This window comes from Neofelis nebulosa, chromosome 1 (genome assembly GCF_028018385.1).
Source record: "Neofelis nebulosa isolate mNeoNeb1 chromosome 1, mNeoNeb1.pri, whole genome shotgun sequence".
Taxonomy (NCBI): domain Eukaryota; kingdom Metazoa; phylum Chordata; class Mammalia; order Carnivora; family Felidae; genus Neofelis; species Neofelis nebulosa.
In genome coordinates this window covers 41,462,452-41,481,612 of record NC_080782.1, presented here as the reverse complement: position 1 = coordinate 41,481,612, position 19,161 = coordinate 41,462,452, and positions in this window count along the sequence as shown.

The window sequence follows — 19,161 nt, the reverse complement described above, 5'->3', positions numbered from 1 at the left end:
TTGTTTAAAGATACTTAGCTAAGCCACGGGGAGGGTTGAAAAATGTCAGAGAAACTTTAAATTGTGGGGACTTGTCAGGGACAAGTGGCAAACCATCAAAGAAGGATGGAGGTGAAAGAACCAGAGAATTTGGAAGTAGTCAGGGAGTTTGTGGTCTCATAGGAAGACATTCAAGAAGAGTGACCAGTGGCACCGTGTGTCTTGAAGAGACCAGGGAGAGCTAAAGAGTCCTCAGGAGGACCATTCTAAAGCAATGATAGAGTCTGATGTGATTATATTAATCCAGTTAATACAATTCCATTTATACAGGTCCTTGTGACATAACTCTCACAGAGTAGATGTGTTTATACATTTTCCAGCCCTCTAGGAAATACGGGAGTACACAGAAATCTGAAATATTGGAGTTCAGAAGAGAAGCCTAAAGAATTCTAGTCTAAACCTTTTATTTTACAGATGAAACACCTAGACCCAAATAAATTTGGTGATAAAATGTGTGTGGTAGTGAAAACTACTACTTATCATTGTAGCACTTTTAGCCGTTCAATATTTTTATTTTTATTTATTTATTTATTTATTTATTTCTTTTTTTAAAGGTAGTTTTTTTTTTTTTTTAATGTTTATTTATTTTTGAGACAGAGACAGAGCATGAACAGGGGAGGGGCAGAGAGAGAGGGAGACACAGAATCTGAAGCAGGCTCCAGGCTCTGAGCTGTCAGCACAGAGCCCGACGCGGGGCTCGAACCCACAAACCGCGAGATCATGACCTGAGCCGAAGTCGGCCGCTTAACCGACTGAGCCACCCAGGCGCCCCAGCCGTTCAATATTTTTAAAGGAAAACATTCATATTTGTAGTTTACCTACCACATATTTAAAAAATATATACAACATAAGGGTGCTTGGGTGGCTCAGTCGGTTAAGTATCTGACTTCGGCTTAGGTCACAATCTTTCGGTTCATGAGTTCGAGCCCCACATCGGGCTCTGTGCTGACACTTTAGGGCCTGGGGCTTGCTCCAGATTCTATGTCTCCCTCTCTCTCTTCCCCTCCCCTGCTCATGCTCTGTTTCTCTCTCTCTCAAAAATAAACATTAAAAAAATTTTAGAAATATATACATATATATCTATATTAAGACCTAAAAGGTATACATCTTTTCACACAAAAATTCTATTGTTATGAATTTATTCTAAGGAAATAATTGTTTTGAGTGTACAAAAACATATACAGAAAAACCTTGGTTTGCGAGCGTAATTCGTTCCGGAAACATACTTGTAATACAAAGCCCTTGTATATCAAAACAAATTCCATTGGCTCAGTTGTGATCATGTGACATTCGGCGTCACATACTACTTGTACAGCAAGACATTGCTCCTTTATCAAGTTGAAATTTATTAGAAATGTTTGCTTGTCTTGTGGAACACTTGCAGAGCAAGTTACTCCCAATCCAAGGTCTTACTGTATACAAGAAAAAGTTGCAATGTTTTGTTAGTAATTGTAAGTAATCTGAACAGGTCATTGGTGGGGTATTTGATAAAGAAACGGCAGTGTAGCCATGAACTGACTACAACCTAGCCATTGTAAATGATGAAGTGTGTTTAGAATGACTGACAGAGGACGCGTTCACTCCAAAGCACAAGGTGACAACGTAATCAGGGCCAGGAGTTGGTCAGGCGTGTGGCTGCCTAAACACAGAGTCCCTCTCTCCGGTTCGAAAGCAGCTATTTTTTTTTATTATCAAGTTAAATAACATATAGTGTAGTCTTGGTTTCTGGAGTACAATCCAGTGATTCATCCCTTACTTATAACACCTATTCATCCCAACAAGTGCCCTCCTTAATACCCATCACCCATTTTCACCATCCTCATCAACCCTCAGTTTGTTTTCTGTATTTAAGAGTCTTATGGTTTTCCTCCCTCTTTATTTTTATCTTATTTTTCCTTCCCTTACCCTATGATCATCTGTTAATTTTCTAAAATTCCACATATGAGTGAAATCATACGATATCTCTCTTTGACTTATTTCTCTTAATGTAATACCCTCCAGTTCCATCCATGTTATTGCAAATGGCAAGATTTCATTCTTTTTCATCATCGAGTAGTATTTCTGTGTGTGTGTGTGTGTGTGTGTGTGTATGTATCACATCTTCTTAATCCATTCATCAGTGGATGGACATTTGGGCTCTTTCCATAATTCGGGCATTGTTACTAGTGCGAAAGCAGCTACTTTTTAAACACTTTAGTTTTTTATAGAAACAACAATCCTCTTGTTGCGTTACTGGTTTATTGACCTACACTGAATTTTTATTCAGGTTTGCAATAGTGATAACTGGTGCAAACAGGTTCGGTAACAAATACAACAGACTCTTGGTATGCCTCTATTTCAACTGGCAGAAATGCAAGTCTTCAGGTGCACCCCAGAGGGAGGTCTGTGTGCCTGCACCCTTTAGCGTACACCCTGGATATCATAGCTGTATGTTATCCAGAGAGAACAGAGACACATGGTGATCTCAGTGAAGTCACTACGGGGAGATCGCTTAAGAACACTTCTCTATAGTAAGTGGAAAAAAGCATGCTATGATGCCATAGGGATAATCTTATTCTGTGAAAAAAATATATAAATAGAGATAGTAAGAGCGATGCTTATCTTATTCTTTATATCTGTACCTATATTCTGAAAGTTTTGCCACTAGTTTTATAATTGGCAAAAAGAATAAAGCTCTCTTCGTTTTTGAAAGTTTCAATTGTAGCAAATGTAAACAAATGAAGATGACTTTGTGGTTTATTGCGTACATGGTGACTAAAGGGAATAATCCTATATTTCAGTGGTTTTGTGATGTACTTTGTCATCTTGGCACTCAGTTAGATACAGAAATAGGATTTCAAACCAATTCAATGTAGAGAATTATAATTTTCTGATAAATCCTAGAAAGGCTACAAAGCACATTAGCACATTATACTTCTCTCTTCTGGAAGAAAATCTTTTGGTCTGACAGAAGCAAAGCCAGTGCATCCTTAGTAAGTATAGATGAAGGTCTCTGGATCATAGGTACACATTTTAAAGTACAATATACCTTCTGCACCTATGCACAGAAATGCTATCTGCGTAAGCTGGTGGTTAGGCCACCAGGGTTTTAAAGTATTTCCTGACACCTGTGAAGTTGGTAAATATTTCCTGTTTTTGTTGTGTCTAGAGAAAACAGGAATTTACAACTTGGAAGCAATTATTAAACAAACGTTGTGAACGACCTCTACATATGTACTTCCCTGGTATGAGGCTTCATTTTCTTCAAATCTATCATAACATATTTCTCTTAAGGGAAAAATGTGATTGTCACACTAATCCGACAGCTAACTGAATGGTGGAAGACAAACCTTTGAACCAGGAGGAATGGCACCTTATCTTAGACGTGGGGTGGGTACTATGCAGTTTCAGAACTTAAATATAAATTTAATTATAAGTCTTTAAGAGTTAGCAAAACAGAGAAAGTGAGCAATAAATCCCCATTGATGGCTCTGGGCTAACAATACATAGTTAACCTATGTGAAAAATATTTGTGATTATCTTAAGTACTATTGAAGGACCCTAGATTTTTTTGAGTCAAAGGGAGCCAGGATTAACTCATTATCATATTCACTAATTATTGACTTTGGTTTGTTACTTACCCATGCTGCCCCTTAGTGTCCTCTGCGAAAAGTGTGGCTAATGGCTCATGTGCAACGCTGTAAGGACCTTGACCCATGTTCTATGCATGCCATTTTATCCTATCATTGCATCTGCCATGTACAAAGCTTTCTAATAAATGGCAGATCATTTAAAGCATTGTCATATAAGCCAACTTTCTTGTGTATTTCATATGTCCATTAATTGCAACAAGACTGAAGCATTTCAAACGTTGTAAGTGTTCCATTAAAGACAGATACATAAAGACATTGAAGAAAACTGACTCCTTAACACACTTGAAGACGTCCATAAAAGGTAAATGGCCATGAGTGAAATTCAATTAATATCATTTGAAACTCTCTCACAATTCTACAAAAGATGTGACTATTTTTAAAGAACAAATAATAGTGTTCTATTTAAATCTCCAAACAATTATTAGCATGCTCCTGAAAGAAAAAAAAAAAAAGGTACAATGCTCCAGGAGAATGCAAGGGAGCCCTACAGATGTGGCACACTTCCCTGCATGTTATTTTTAGTTTTCTATTCCTGCCTTTTATTTTGGGACTTGGCCCGCTTCCTTTGTAGTTTCCCCTTAACTTGTTCATACCTTTCTTTCTGATATAATGCATTTTAAGCTGCCTTTTTTTTTTTTTTCACCTCTCAAAGGAAGCTCAAGGAATGTTGGCCAGCTCAGAAATCCCTGCTAGTCTTGGCAGTAGCCGAGATCTTGGTTTGAAAACAACCTTGGAAACCCAGGATCATGGTTGACTCTCTAGTTATTTAATGAATCAGAGCTAGGGAGGCATCTGAGACCAGAGATCAGTAGATTTTGAATACCATTTTCTTGAAATTGTTTCTTGGCCTCTGGAAACCAGGGGAATTTGAAAATGGACTCATTTCTGTTAGACTCACACAAAAGCGAAATCCAGTTTAAAAAATAAGGAGAAAGCGCAGTAGATGTACTAGAAGGCTATTTCGCCTTTTACCCATGAGCAGTTAGGTGGTCTGCTTGGAGGAGAATTCGTTTCGCACAGGGTCAACGGAAGCAGGGTGAGGAGATGAGGTGTGGTCCCTGTCTTTAAAGAGCCTTGTGGAGATGGGATAGGGAGAACTGAAACACACAGGTGCCCAATTCAATCATGGGTGGTACTTTGTGGTTGTTTGGTCTCGAGCAAAACGAAACAAAACAGTGGAAAAATGGACTCCGCAACAAAATGTAACGTCTTGGTAGGATGGAGGTGCCTCACAAAATGGAAAAACAGGGGCAACTGGGTGGTTCAGTCGGTTGAGCGTCCGACTTCAACTCAGGTCATGATCTCGTGGTGTGTGGGTTCAAGCACCGCGTTGGGCTCCATGCTGACAGCTGGGACCTTGGAACCTGCTTTGCATTCTGTATGTGTGTGTGTGTCTCACTCTCTGCCCCTCCCTTGCTCACTCTCTCTTTCTCTCTCTCTCTCTCAAAAGTAAATAAACATTAAAATGGAAAAACAAAACACCTGCTGAATCCATTGGTTTGGAGGAGGCAGGGCAGCTGGGGAGGTGCAGGTGACAGGAGTGACCACACATTACACCGGGGTGCTGCTGCTGGGACAAAGAGTCACAGTAATTTTGTGCATATTCTAGTGCTTCTCAGTTGTTCCACGCCTCTCTGAAACTCCTTTTTTGGGATATTGTCCTCTGACCTTATGGCCCTTTTTAACAAATAGCTCGATGGTGACAAACATTCTTCCCTTGTAGCTGGGTTTCATTTTTGGATGTAGTCAACGCCCTTCAGAACCCAGTCTGGCCCATAAGATGTTGATCAATTTGGGCAGTGCTGTTTTGCTGAAAAACAAGTTGTGAAAGACAACAAGAAAGAAATAGTAGAATCTGAGCCGGAAGGAGTGCTTTAGAGAACCACGAACTCACTCCATGGTCTTGGGGATTTAGGAAGTAGGAGCCCACTGTAGGTCATTTCTGTTGTTGGTGCTTTGGGGAGAAACACTGAAAGTGTTGCTCAGGTGGTTTTTGCAGGTTGGTTGAAGCTTCTTCATGGATGAAGCAGAGGCGTGGCCAGGTTCATGGCCATGGTGTCAGTGGCAGGAAGCAATCACAGTTTGACTGCTCCCTTTATCTCATAGTCTGGCCATTGATTTCTTTTTTTTTTTTTTTCTTAAATAACTTTATTTGATATCAAAGGCAAAAACATTATTATTCACAATTGCTTGAAGGCAAAATTGTCTTTTGAAAAATCCACTTATTTAACAGCTATTTTTATATTTTATATTTTTATATACATTTATGAAGAATAGTTATATTCTTCATCTTGAAGTATTATTTTTAAAAACCTTCTTCCCTTCAATCCTACCTAAATGGTTGCACCTTATACTTCAACAGGAAAAAAAAAGCATACAATATGTACACAAATTGACAGAGGGAATCTTAACTTTTGGGGTATTTGGGTGAAGGGTATGTGAGAATTTTTTCTCTTCCTAAAGTTGTCTGTAAATCTGAAATTAGGTCAAAGCAAATGTTAAAAAGGGGATCACTGATGGTTTGATGAGTTTTTCCAGACTGCTTCCTTTACTGTCTTTTCTCATTGTCTTTACAACAATTAGATCAACATAACACCTGTTACAAACCTTGAAAAGCTTCCACTCTTAGGAAATATGCTCAGGGTGCTGACCCCCCTCTTGCTTCAGAGGCTCTGGAAAGCACTATCTCTCCATCTCTGAGTCTCCATGGGGGCCATGACACACAAAAGCAACAATAAAAGCCAAGACAGAAGCATCGAGGGACTAGAACACCTACTTTTTGTAGGCAGAGAGCAGCAAGGCCAGCAAGGGCCAAGCCAAGATGGCACCAACACCCACAGCACGGCAGCGATTAGAGGAGGTGTCCACACCCTAGTGAGATGATACATTGGAGGCTGGGGAGGAGTTCCCCAGGGCAGGTGCAAATCTCCTCTTAACCCTATGATCATTGTCACTTATTCTAAAGTACCACATCTGGTCAACATGCCTTTTTTTATTTGTGCAATTATTTTCCGGGCAATAAAGAATGTATGGATCCAGTAATTCCATGTCTGGGCATTTATCCAAAGAGAGTGAAACCACAAACTTGAAAAGATATGTCCCCCCACCCCCTATACACTGCAACATCATTTATGATAGCGAAGACATGGAAACAATCTAAGTATTCATGGATGGTTGAATAGATAAAGATATTGTGGTACACACACACACACACACACACACTGGAATATTATTCAGTCATAAAAAAAGAAAATCTTGCCATTTTTAACAACATGGATGGTATGCATGGATCTTGAAGACATTATACTAAGTGAAATAAGTCAGACAAAGAGAGACAAATACTAAATGACTTCATTTATATGTGGAATTTAAAAACCAAAACCAAAACATGGGGCACCTGGATGGCTCAGTCGGTTAAGCATCCGACTTCAGCTCAGGTCACGATCTCGCGGTCTGTGAGTTCAAGCCCCGCGTCGGGCTTTGGGCTGATGGCTCAGAGTCTGGAGCCTGCTTCCAATTCTGTGTCTCCCTCTCTCTCTGCCCCTCCCCTGTTCATGCTCTGTCTCTCTCTGTCTCAAAAATAAATAAACGTTAAAAAAAAATTAAAAAAAAAAACACCAAAACCAAAACAAACAAACAAACAAAAAACAAGTTAATAGATATGGAGAACAGATTGGTGGTCGCCAGAGGTGTGGCAGAAATGGGCAAAATGAGTGAAGGTGGTCAAAAGGTACAAATCTTTCAGTTATACATGAATCAGTCATAGGGATAAATGCAGAACATGGTGACTAGAGTTATTAACACTGTACTGCATCTTTGAACGTTGCTAAGTAGATTTTAAAAGTTCTCATCACGAGAAAAAAATTTTGGAACTAGGTAGGGTGATGGATGTTAACTAGAGTTACCTTGGTGATGATATCACAATGTATGCCAATTATTAAACCATTAAGCTGTGCACCTGACACTAATATAATGTTATATGTCACTTATGCCTCAATAAAAAAAAAAAGAATTAATGAACTATGTTTACTTGTTCCTATTCAAGCAAGGTTAACATTCCATTTTCAGAGATGAGAAGGTTTTAATAGATGGGAAGATTATTAGTATATTTATACACTTCCATCTTTATAGGTTGGTGGCTGTGCTGGAGATTGCCCTGGCATGTCAGGGCTGTAATTATGAAACTGTGAAATTCAGGATAAACGTGAATTTTGACTGCTCAGTGGGTGAACGCTTCAGATGGGAAAAACCGGAAGGGATGTTTTCATCTTTTCCAGAGCGTTTTCTTTCCCATGAGTGCTGCCCTCATGGAGTTTTTTTATGTGTTCTGAAGTAAGGAGAAAAGAGACAGGGAGCCAGTCTCCTGGGGAAGAAAGTGTCCCAGGGCACTGGGGGGACTCTTCTCAGATGCCCTGTTTACTGATGGACAAGGGGGCTGGGATGTGGGTGGCTTTGGGATTTCTTCTTTGGGGAGATTTGATGTGACTTTTAGAATGGCACACCTTGGCTGTGATGAAGTGATCTCCACTCATCACACTGTGGGAAAAGTTTTTCTTTTAATGACTCGAAAACATGGGCTTGTTATTCTGAAAAAGCAGAGCACATCCTCATTCCACACAAACAATGTGACACAGACCTGGACCTGGGCCAAGGTTTTCTATGAATAGAACTTAGCAAAGAGCATGTTAGAAACACTCTGGATTCACATGGCAATCCTGGATGCCTGATCTCAACAAAGGAAACGATTTACCTGCTCTTCAAAGGTGGACATTAAGAGGATTCCCTCTTGAACTCCTACACATAATCAGACCAGGGCTTCCTGGTTAGATCCTGTAGCTGTCTGCACCACTGAGATGATGTTGGTGCCTGCCATCTGGGAGGCATTTGCTTCTGAGGTGCATTTCAAGAATTCTGATGGATTTCAACTGAGAATACACATCAATAAGATGCCCCAGGGGCAGTGGACGGTGTTGAACAGGCAAGTGCCATCTGGTCCAGCCTGCACTGTGCTCTGCACATGTGATGTTTTTGTCTAGGTTTGCTTGATCACAAGGAACAGAACGTCAAAAGGGCTCACATTATAAAACGGGGGGGGGGCGCTATTTTGAAGATATAGAAATCTTATAAAGTAGGTTAGCCCTATGGGAATTAAGGAGGCATCTGGAACAGACACAACTCCTCTCTCTCCCTCTGTCGTCAGTACTCTTGGGACTTTGCTCCTAACCTCGTTTGACTCTTTATGCCTGGTCCATCCTCTTTGCTGTCAGTTGGCTTCTTCTGGTTAACCATAATGTTAATAATCATAATATAATACCATAGTGGCTAACACTTTTTGCGTGTTTATTCTGCGCATGCCATGTTCTAAGAGCTTTACGTGTATTAAAATTAGTTTAGTCTTCACAACAGCCCCATGAGGCAGGTACTACTTTTATACCCATTTTTCCAATTGAGTACGTTGAGGCCTAGCAAGGTAGAGTAGCTCACCCAGGATCACACAGCTGGTGCGGGCAGAGGTGAGTCTCCAATTCGGGCAATTTGGCTCTGTTTTAACTCCTCCATTACTTTGGCCTGCTCAAGGTATTGCCATGTTTCGGCAGTAATTCCTTCCCCAGCCTTACATAAACTTTTTTTTTCTAGAGTTCCAACACACTAGTTGATTACAGGATAGTCTCTGGATACATTAGCACAAATTTGTGAGGAAAAAAATCTGCTTCGGCACAGGCCAACCAGCTCACTTTTTTAAAAAAAATGTATCTATCATAGCTCTTTCACTACAAATTCAAATTATTTGTTGGTGGCAAAGGACAGAAACTCAGTATAAAATCATTTAAATAAAAAAAAAAGGGAAGGTATAGGCTCTTTAACTGGGAATCCCAGAAAGTGGGTCCTGCCAGCTTCAGGCTTGGCTTAATCCAGGGTCTACACTTATGTCATCGGGATTCTATCTCCTTCCTTGTCTCTCAGGAGCAGGCAGTCTGGGGGTGCCCATCTAGTGCAATGACTCCAGAAGTTCCTCAATTAGCTACAGCAGAAGAGTCCCAGCATGTGCCTTGGTGGGATAGTCTGAGTGACTGGGCCATGGTTGGGGGTGACTATGGAAGAATCCTCCATAGTCACAATCAGCTACACCTACAGGTGAGATGGGGCATAGTTCACAAGCTACCAAGGATCTGAAGGGCTGGAGCCAGGAGGAAGTCTCTGGTAAGAGGTCATGGGAAGAGCAATGTGGTGACATTGACACATCCAAGTAGATAAGTTCTGGGAAGCATATTACAGCACCTGACCTTAGGAGAAAGAAACTCTTAGGTTCCAGGGACGTGAATCTGGTTCATGTTGCACAAATAACTAAGGGAATAACATTCGGCAGGTAACTCAGTCTCTCTGGGCCACTGTTTCCTCATCTGTAAGATGAGTGGCTTTATCTACTGACCTCTGAGATCCCTTTGCATTATTCTATCTTTAAAGTCTTGAATTAGACTTTGATCCTCTAGGCTGTAGTGATTCATCTCATTGCTTGAGATGATCGAGAATAAAAAAACTGAGTCCAGGAAGGGTGTACTCACGATCCATGAGCATACTGTAGAGCTGGCTTCCCATGTAACACAATTTGAAGGCAATAGAATTGTCACTTGCCCTCAAACTTCCCCCAGTCTAGCACAGTGCCTGAAACTCCAGTAATGATACATTTTTAGGTTTGGGGTCAGAGACCCAAGTTATTGGCCACTATGCTTGTCCAGCTCTCGCTAATCACACTGGATTTAATGCATCTTGTTCTCTTGCCTATAATGTCCCTCTGACTTCCATCTTTGCCAAGTTAACTCTTAGTCATTCTTCACATTTCTATGCAACCATCCATTTTTTAGGGAAACATTCCTGAATTTCTAGACTTAGCTAAATTCCTATCTGATATGCTCTGCAGGCACCGGTCAAATTTCTCTGCAGGCATCTATGGCGGATGCAATTATCTATCAATTAGGCACACACTAAGTCTTTTCACGAGACTATAAGCTCCATGAAGATACAAATTGCATCTAATTGTTTTCATTCACTATTTATCTCTAAGAAGTACATAGTGCTTGGCCTATAATAGAGACCCAATAACCATTCATTCCAAGTTTAGTGTTAAGGTGGTTTGCTTCATCAGGGAAAATTGTATACAGTAGCAAAATTTATCTTCGTGCATTTCTCTTCAACTTACATTTTACAAATGTGGTCTATGATTGGCTAAGGCAGTGAAAGGTGAGAAAAGAAGGTCCCAGAACTTCCACCCTTTCATGTAGTCAGGAGATAGCAGATGTGATCAGGCTTTTCTTCCTTGACATTTAGCCTCCCAATATAAACCCTTAGCACCTAGCATCATGTAGGACTCAAAGTCTCTCTTAAGAGACCCCATGTTCAACTTCCATTTGGCAAGATATTGAAACCAACTTGCCTCTTCTGGGGAAGGCTCAATTCACATACCCGGGGCATCTTTCTTGTTAACTAGTATTCAGTGATCACAGATAGAGCCTCAGTGTTGCTAACAGTGGCAATGAGAGAGGTGGAGCTGAACCGTCTTGTATTCCACACATCTCTCCACTTTGCAAGAAAGACTGGTACTTCCACGGATCCTTAGCGCCTGGGCTGCGCCATCTAAAGAACAGACACAAAAGCAAAACAGGAATGTAACACTGGAGTGTGCCTCATTTCCTTCCAGTCTCCTCAGGATCCAAGAAGACATCAGGTCCGATTGTACGGGGTTGAAAAGTCTGCAGAGATAGTCATGGCTCTGGGAAGCAGTGAGCGTGCTAAAATGGGGAGCATTGACAGGCAGCATGGACGGCCATCCATAGCTGGAAAGGATGTCTTAATGGAATCCCCAGCTTCAAAACTTTCAGCAGGGTCCCCTGAAGTTTCCGTGGAGACTCCATGACCGCTTAGCTTTCCCTCTGTCCAATCCTGTCCCTTTTTTCTTCCTTTCCCTTCCTTTCCTCTCCACAGGTGTTGCTTCAAGAGGATGCCCGGACAAACCACCTGCACACTCATCTCCTTCTCAGAGTTGGTTTCCCAGGGAGTTCAACCTGGAGCAAGGACCCAGCCTAGAAGGTTAGTAGGGGTTTCCATGCAACCCATGTTTGGTCACCAAGGTGCAGCTGCCTTTTGTGGTCATTTGCCCCAGTGGGAACCTTTTTTGAAGCTCCTCTGTCCGGAGGGAACACATTTGTGTCACTCATCACCTTTATAATACATCTGCCTAGCTGGATTTCTTTTGCAATTTGCGTTAAGCCACCAGAAAGTGTCTTTTGCCAACCCAAGCTCTATACCACCAGGGTGCAGGCCTCTTACTTAAGTTTGGATAAAGTAGAAACAAAAATAAAAATATTTCTGGGAAAAACATTAAGGAGGAAGTGAAATAGAGTGTCTTGAATTTGAGGAAAAAAATAAACCAAAAGGAAATTCCATAGGTAGTTCTTCAGGGCTCAGGTCCTTGTGATTTTATTAACCTGAGGGAGAAAAAAATGTAAAACGGAAATCACTCTTCAGATTTAAAGGCAGCTCCTGAGATGACAGGAAAATGGCTGAGAAATCCATTGCTGCTTGCTATTTAGGCCCAATCAAAAAATATTTTTTAGTGTTGTGTGGCATCTCCTGGGTATTGTGATAGCTCCCCACTATACCCATGGGCACTTGGCAAACAATAGACAGGAACCAGAGAAAAGGCACAATTCCATCAGGACTACTTAAATTTAATTTTAGGCCAAGTAAAAGAAACTCTAGATGGAATGTCCAAAGTGACCACACAGTAAAAATAGAAAAATTCCTTTGTAAATAGGACTTGGGACAATGAGATAGGTTGGAAGATTTGCTTTGAATTGCTATTTGTATGTATTATTACCCGAACAGAATGTAAGCTCCTTAAAGACAGGGAGGTCATTTGTATCCTTGATAAGGTTGGTCCAACATTTCACATAGGTTAAGAGAACAGTTGGGGCGCCTGGGTGGCTCAGTCGGTTAAGCGTCCGGCTTCAGCTCGGGTCACGATCTCGCGGTCCGTGAGTTCGAGCCCGGCGTCGGGCTCTGGGCTGATGGCTCAGAGCCTGGAGCCTGCTTCCGATTCTGTGTCTCCCTCTCTCTCTGACCCTCCCCCGTTCATGCTTTATCTCTCTCTGTCTCAAAAATAAAATAAACGTTAAAAAAAAAAAAAAGAGCAGTAAATGCTTAGTTATGAATGAATGAATGAATCCAGCTCCTACCGATCAACCCTGGTCTTTCACAACATATGTTTTCACTGATTTATTCATTCAACAAATTTGTTAACTGCTTTCTATAAACCAGATGCTGGATCTACAAAGGGAGCTCACAGTTCAAGAGAAGGACAGACTATTTTCCAGAGAGGATAACACATTGGGCTAAGCTATGAAGTAAGGTGTGTCCGGGTCAACGGGGGCCTCAGAGAAACATCTCAGAAAAGGTAAACTGAGATTGGTAGGAGTTTGATCAAGAACAGTGTAAAAATGGTTGATGAGCATTGAGGAGGACACTTGCTGGGATGAGAACTGGGTGCTGTGGGTGAGCGATAAATCCCGGGAATCTACCCCCAAAACCAAGAGCACACTGACAATAAATTATATGTGCATATAAAAAGAAGAACAATGTAGGTCAAGGAAGTTTGAGGCAGAGGGAACAGCATTTGCAAAGGCCTGGAGATTTGTGAGATCATGGCACCTATGGGAAATTTTAAGTAATTCTATATGAGTAATATGCTTAGGGGATGAAGAAATTTGAGATGAAGTTGCAAGACAGGCTCAAGACAGATGGTGCAAGGTCTTTAGCGCTGTATATAGTGACTGGTTTTCCCCTGTAATAAACAAATAGAAACTGAGCACAATTCTGTGCACAGTTGTATAATGATGAATTCGATTCTGTATGTGTATACCGATGTAACAGATGCGGAATGACAGGGGGACAAGTGTTCTGTTCACTTTTTCAAGGTAGAGGTAGCCCAGTTATGAAACAATGAGGATGGTAAGTGCTACGAGCAGGATATTTGACCTGTCAGGCTGTTTATTATGTTGTGGGATGACCTCATATCCAGACTTGGATAAACACAAATAATGCCCTTACATGGATAGAGAATTTCCAGTTCTCAAGTCTCTTCTAAATGCAATACCATTTGGATCCTTACACTAGACTATGAGATAGACAGAGACAACACTATTCCAGACTCCCCAGCACGGAGTGAAATGGCATATCTAAAAGCACGCAGTGATTTATGGCAGATACCTTCTTTCTGTAGAAATTTAGGGTTGCCAGAAGTGATCCATTTACTGGAAAGACAGAGATCTGCAGGTGGGCCTTTGCACGCTATTAGTTCATCATCCCCATGGAAATGTGGCCCTGGACTAGCAGATCCACTGAGGGACAAACCTACACAGGAGATACAGCTGGGTAAGGTGACCTGGCATTCAGAGCATTGAAGGAGGTATGGGTTGGGGATGCTTTGTGACCACAGATTTGCCTGTTCCTGATACTCTAATCATCTGTAGACCATGTTAAAATGTATTGGATCTGGACAAAGTAGTACAGTGTTCTTTCAGCAAGACTCCAGAATAGAGATAGAGAGCTAACTATAGTAAGAAGACAGCAATACAGGGGAAGAATAAAATTCTTCATGAAAAAGAGAGCAGGCACCATTGGTTCCAAATTCTACTGTTAGATTTAGAATTTGTTTGCCTGTTTTAGCACTTTGTACAAATGTGAAGGTTACAAAAGTAAAATAATAATAATAATACCAATTTTAAATATGTTTGGGAACAAATAATAGGCTAAAGACTCAGATTGCTTTTGAGTGCTTTTTATTTTTCAAATGGAGTGCTTGCCTCAGGAATGATTGCATTTTTAAAAGTTTGGCCAAAAGATCCATAGATAGACATATTTTGAATTTTCTATCCTACAGTTTAAATGGAAAATTTTGCCATATATTTTTGTGGCTCTCCAAAGCAGTCATTAGTTTTATACTTACTATGTTCAGTCTGGAATTTAAGTGCATACAGAGTGTATTGCCAGGACAGTTTTTTACTTTATGCTGGATGTTTGTTTTTTTTTTGAAAATGGAATATATTTATGACTTAATAGTCAAGAACCAAAATTACTGTAAAACCACATTGCCACCAACATTTAAAAAATGTCTCCAGAAATAACAAAAACTTTAACAGAAAAAAGAAAACACACTGAAATTTTTAAATTACAAAGTTATCTTTTACAATTTAAAATGAGTTTCCATTTCATATTTTTTTACCAGTCGAGCTAAGATTTAAAAAGAATGTGTTACTTTGAAAAAAAAAAAAAAAGGAACTACATTTTTCTTTTTGTCATTGAATATAAAAGCATTGGAAGATTTCTGTCAAACTGTCTTAAAAGGTTCATGTGTGAGTAATAAGACACATATACTGAGAAAATAAAAAAGACTTAGCCAGATTGAAAACAAGATAAATGCCCTCATGAATAATCCTCTTGAAATGGAAGATGCTTGAATGTGGTGAGCAGGGCTCAAGCCATGAGTCTTCTGAGCCAGTTCTGGGTTGGAACTGAAGGGTTAGTCTCTGCAAGGGTCGTGGGGACAAGGAAGCATTTTGAAGGTAGGACCAGGACTCAGAATCCCTTGAAAGCCCAAGTGGACTTTCATAGGTGTGGAGGAAGGTTGAACCCTCTGCCAGAAGCTATGATTTAAGGAAGCTGTTGAACTGGGGAAAACCTACCAATGTAGTTCTATGAACCAAGATGCCCTTTGGGTGAATGAATCTGTAGTCTCTCCAAAAACCATCACTGCGGAAACTCCCTGGCCTGTTAGGTTATTTGCAAGGACGGTGGCTTCTGATGGAGTCAACTACAAAAGTACTAAATAGGGATGGGAACGTGGAAGAGGAAGGGAGAGAGCAAAAAAAAAAAAAAAAAAAATCCCACAGAAACAAAATCCTCAAACTTTCCACTCAAAAATATGCCTGCACACCAGAATTCCAAAATACATGCTAAGAAAGACAGCCAATAAAATCAACAATTGAAACATGCATTTTCTAAAAAGGAAATTAATTTTGTAAAACCTGAGGACCTAAATATACATTTAGGTGTTCACACAGAAGTGAAGACACACATGCAAATAGAACAGAAAGAAATGTGTTAAGAATAGATGTTTAAAAATCAGTCACAAATCTTGGAAATATAAAATTTATTTTACCCCAAAGGGTAAAAATTAAAATAAATAAATCCATACTGAGGTACATCATAGTGAAACTGCAGGATATTAGGAATAAAGACCAAAAAAAAAAAAAAGCTGAAGCTTCCAGAGTGAAAAGAGAGATTACTTTAAAAAGAACAGCAATTAGTCTGGAATAGTCATTGGTCTGGCAGGAATTTCCTACTGGCAACAATAGATGCTGCTAGAAACTGGAATAATATGTTCAGTATTTTAGGAAAAATGACTATCAACAAGACTTTTTATATCCAGATATACTGTCACTCAAGGATAAGGGCAAAAGAGGTCCACCTGGGTGGCTCTGTTGGTCAAGTGTCCAACTTCCGCCCAGGTCATGATCTCACAGTTCATAAGTTCAAGCCCAGCATCGGTCAGCAGAGAACCCCCTCCAGATCTCTGTCCCTCTCTCTCTGCCCTTCCTCCACTCGTTCTCTCTCTCTCTTCCTCTCTCTCTCTCTCTCTCTCAAAAATAAATAAACATTAAGAAAAATTTAAGGATAAGGGCAAAATAATAGCGTTTTCTGACATACAAGACTGAAGGACTTTACCACCCATAGGTCTTTACTGAAAGAATTACTATTGTATCTACTTCAACAAAAGGAAAAGAATATGCGTGGAATTAAAGACACAACTGTGAACACAGAAATAAATGTTTTTAAGTTGGTAAATTTGATTAAAAATTGACTTGCAGGGGAGCCTGGGTGGCTCAGTCGGTTGAGTGCCTGACCCTTGATTTCAGCTCAGGTCATGATCTTACCTTTCATGAGATTGAGTCCCGTTGTGTCCATTGAGTCCCATCTGCACTGTCAGCGCAGAGCCTGCTTGGGATTCTCTCTCTCCCTTTCTCTCTGCCCTTCCCCTGCTCATGCTCTCTTTTTCAAAATAAATAAATAAATTTTAAAAATTAAAAAAATTGAGGGGCACGTGGATGGCTCAGTCGGGTAAGCTTCCGACTTCAGCTCAGCTCAGGATCTCACAGTTCGTGAGTTAGAGTCCCAAGTCGGGCTCTTTGCTGTCAGCACAGAGCCCTCTTCTGACCCTCTGTCCCCCTCTCTCTGCCCCCTCTACTTTCTCTCTCAAAAAATAAATAAACATAAAAACAATTTAAGTCATTCAGATGGCAAATTTAAAAACAAAACAAGGAGAGCCTCAGTGGCTCAGTCGGTTAAGCATCTGACTTCAGCCCAGGTCATGATCTCACGGTTCTCAAGTTTGAGCCCCGCGTCCGGCTCTGTGCTCAGAGCCTGGAGCCTGCTTCGGATTTTGTGTCTTTCTCTCTCTGCCCCTCTCCTGCTTGCTCTCTGTCTCTCTCGCGCGCGCTCTCTCTCTCTCTCAAAATTAAATAAACATTAAAAAATTAAAAATTAAAGAACTGACATGCAAATGATCATTGTGTGTGTGTGCACGTGTTTAAAATAGGTAAAACTAAATTTTGACATTATTACAATAGCAGATAATGTTATAAGAGTAGTTAAAGCATATTCAGATCTATCATTTGTTCAGAAGGATAGAATAAGTTCAGACAAGCAAGAAAAATTCAAGTCATTTAAAAAACAAACAAACTTAAGAATAATCACAAAAACTAAAAATATAGCCAATAACTTCAAAACTCACTGAGGAAAAAAAGGGAAAGAATAAAGAAACTTTACAATATTCTTTTATTGCGTCTGCATTCTGTTGAATATACAAGTTGAAGAAATTTTAAAAGATAACAGAAGAAATAAATTCAAATACATAGAGTGGCTTCCCTCTCCCACCATTGAGAAAATAGAAGTTATTAGATTGGGTAACAAAAAGCTAAAATCTATTTGCTTTCAAAGGCCATACTCTATACAAAGAGTAAAAACTGATACAAAAAGATTAAAAATAAAGGGGTGGAAAAAAATATGTCTTAGGTAAATCAGGAAAGTAATGCTTGCATATACGTATACTTTAGGATTATTTTAAAACTTTAAAGTGAAAATGGAAAGCACTTCTGCAGTCCCACCCCCATACCACCAATGATGGTTTTATGTATAAAAGAACGCGTTCTCAAATTCATCAAAAGGCCATGCATGCCATTCCATACATCATACCATGCAAGAATGAAGATGTAATTTATTCATATTGTCTTTGAATTATTCAGCTTTCCACAGACTGTTGCCGAATGACAGGGATTTGGGGGGTTACACTGGCAGAGCGCTGGGTTCTGAGAACCTGTCAGTGTGCCACCAGCATCCATTCGTTGAGGAGAACAGCATGCGTGTGGCATCTTAATATTAGGAAGACAAGGGGCGCCTGGGTGGCTCAGTTGGGCAAATATCCGACTTGGGCTCAGGTCATGATCTCGCGGTCCGTGAGTTTGAGCCCTACACTGGGCTCTGTGCTGACAGTTCAGAGCCTGGAGCCTGCTTCGGATTCCGTGTCTCCCTCTCTCTCTCTCTGCCTCTTCCCCGCTCACGTTCTGTCTCTTTCTCTCTCTCAAAAATAAATAAACATTAAAAAAAAATTATATTAGGAAGACAAAATTCTTATCCTGAAAACAAATAGTTATCGGGCAGTGTTTTGTCTTATAATAGATGTCTTGCCCCCAAAGCAGAGCCTGTGATAAATATAGTCTTGCAGGTATTTTTAAGTAGTCACAGGGAGGGGGAGACAAGCCAAGAGAAGAAAACAGGAAAGCAGGAAAAGGCCTTACTAGAATGTGTCATCCAGTTGATCAGTTTGGGGCAACTGGTCCTCCATCCTGGGGCCTCGTTAGAAACCTTATGAAATATATCTTAGAGCAGTCCTCCTGTAAGGCGACCGGGTGAAGCATTTATTCCTTAGCTCCTATCTCCCATTAGTGAAGGGAGACCCCTAGGGGTAAACTCCCCTACCTTCCTGGGTTGTGCTTGTCCCCATTTACATCCACCTTCAAGGTGATGGAGAAGCCTGAAAGCACAGAAAGTTGCATCTCATGAAGCTTATAAAAGCCCCAGCAGTAAAGTAAACTTTGCATTCTCAGACAAGGTATCTTCAAACTGTCTATGCAGCAGATGCAAGGTAACCGAGTAAAAACAGGACCACTTGGATGGATTAGATCATTAGATTATCTACCCAACTGTTACACCTAGACTTGGTTGCCCTCTATTCAAATAATGAGAGCCCACAGGAACGCACACCCTATCAGTAAACAGGAAAACACAACTTAGGAGGAGGGAGGAAGCTTCAAGTCAGGGGTAGGAAAGGAAAGCAATCAGTGTGGATAGATTTTGCCAAAATTACACCTGTTGGGAT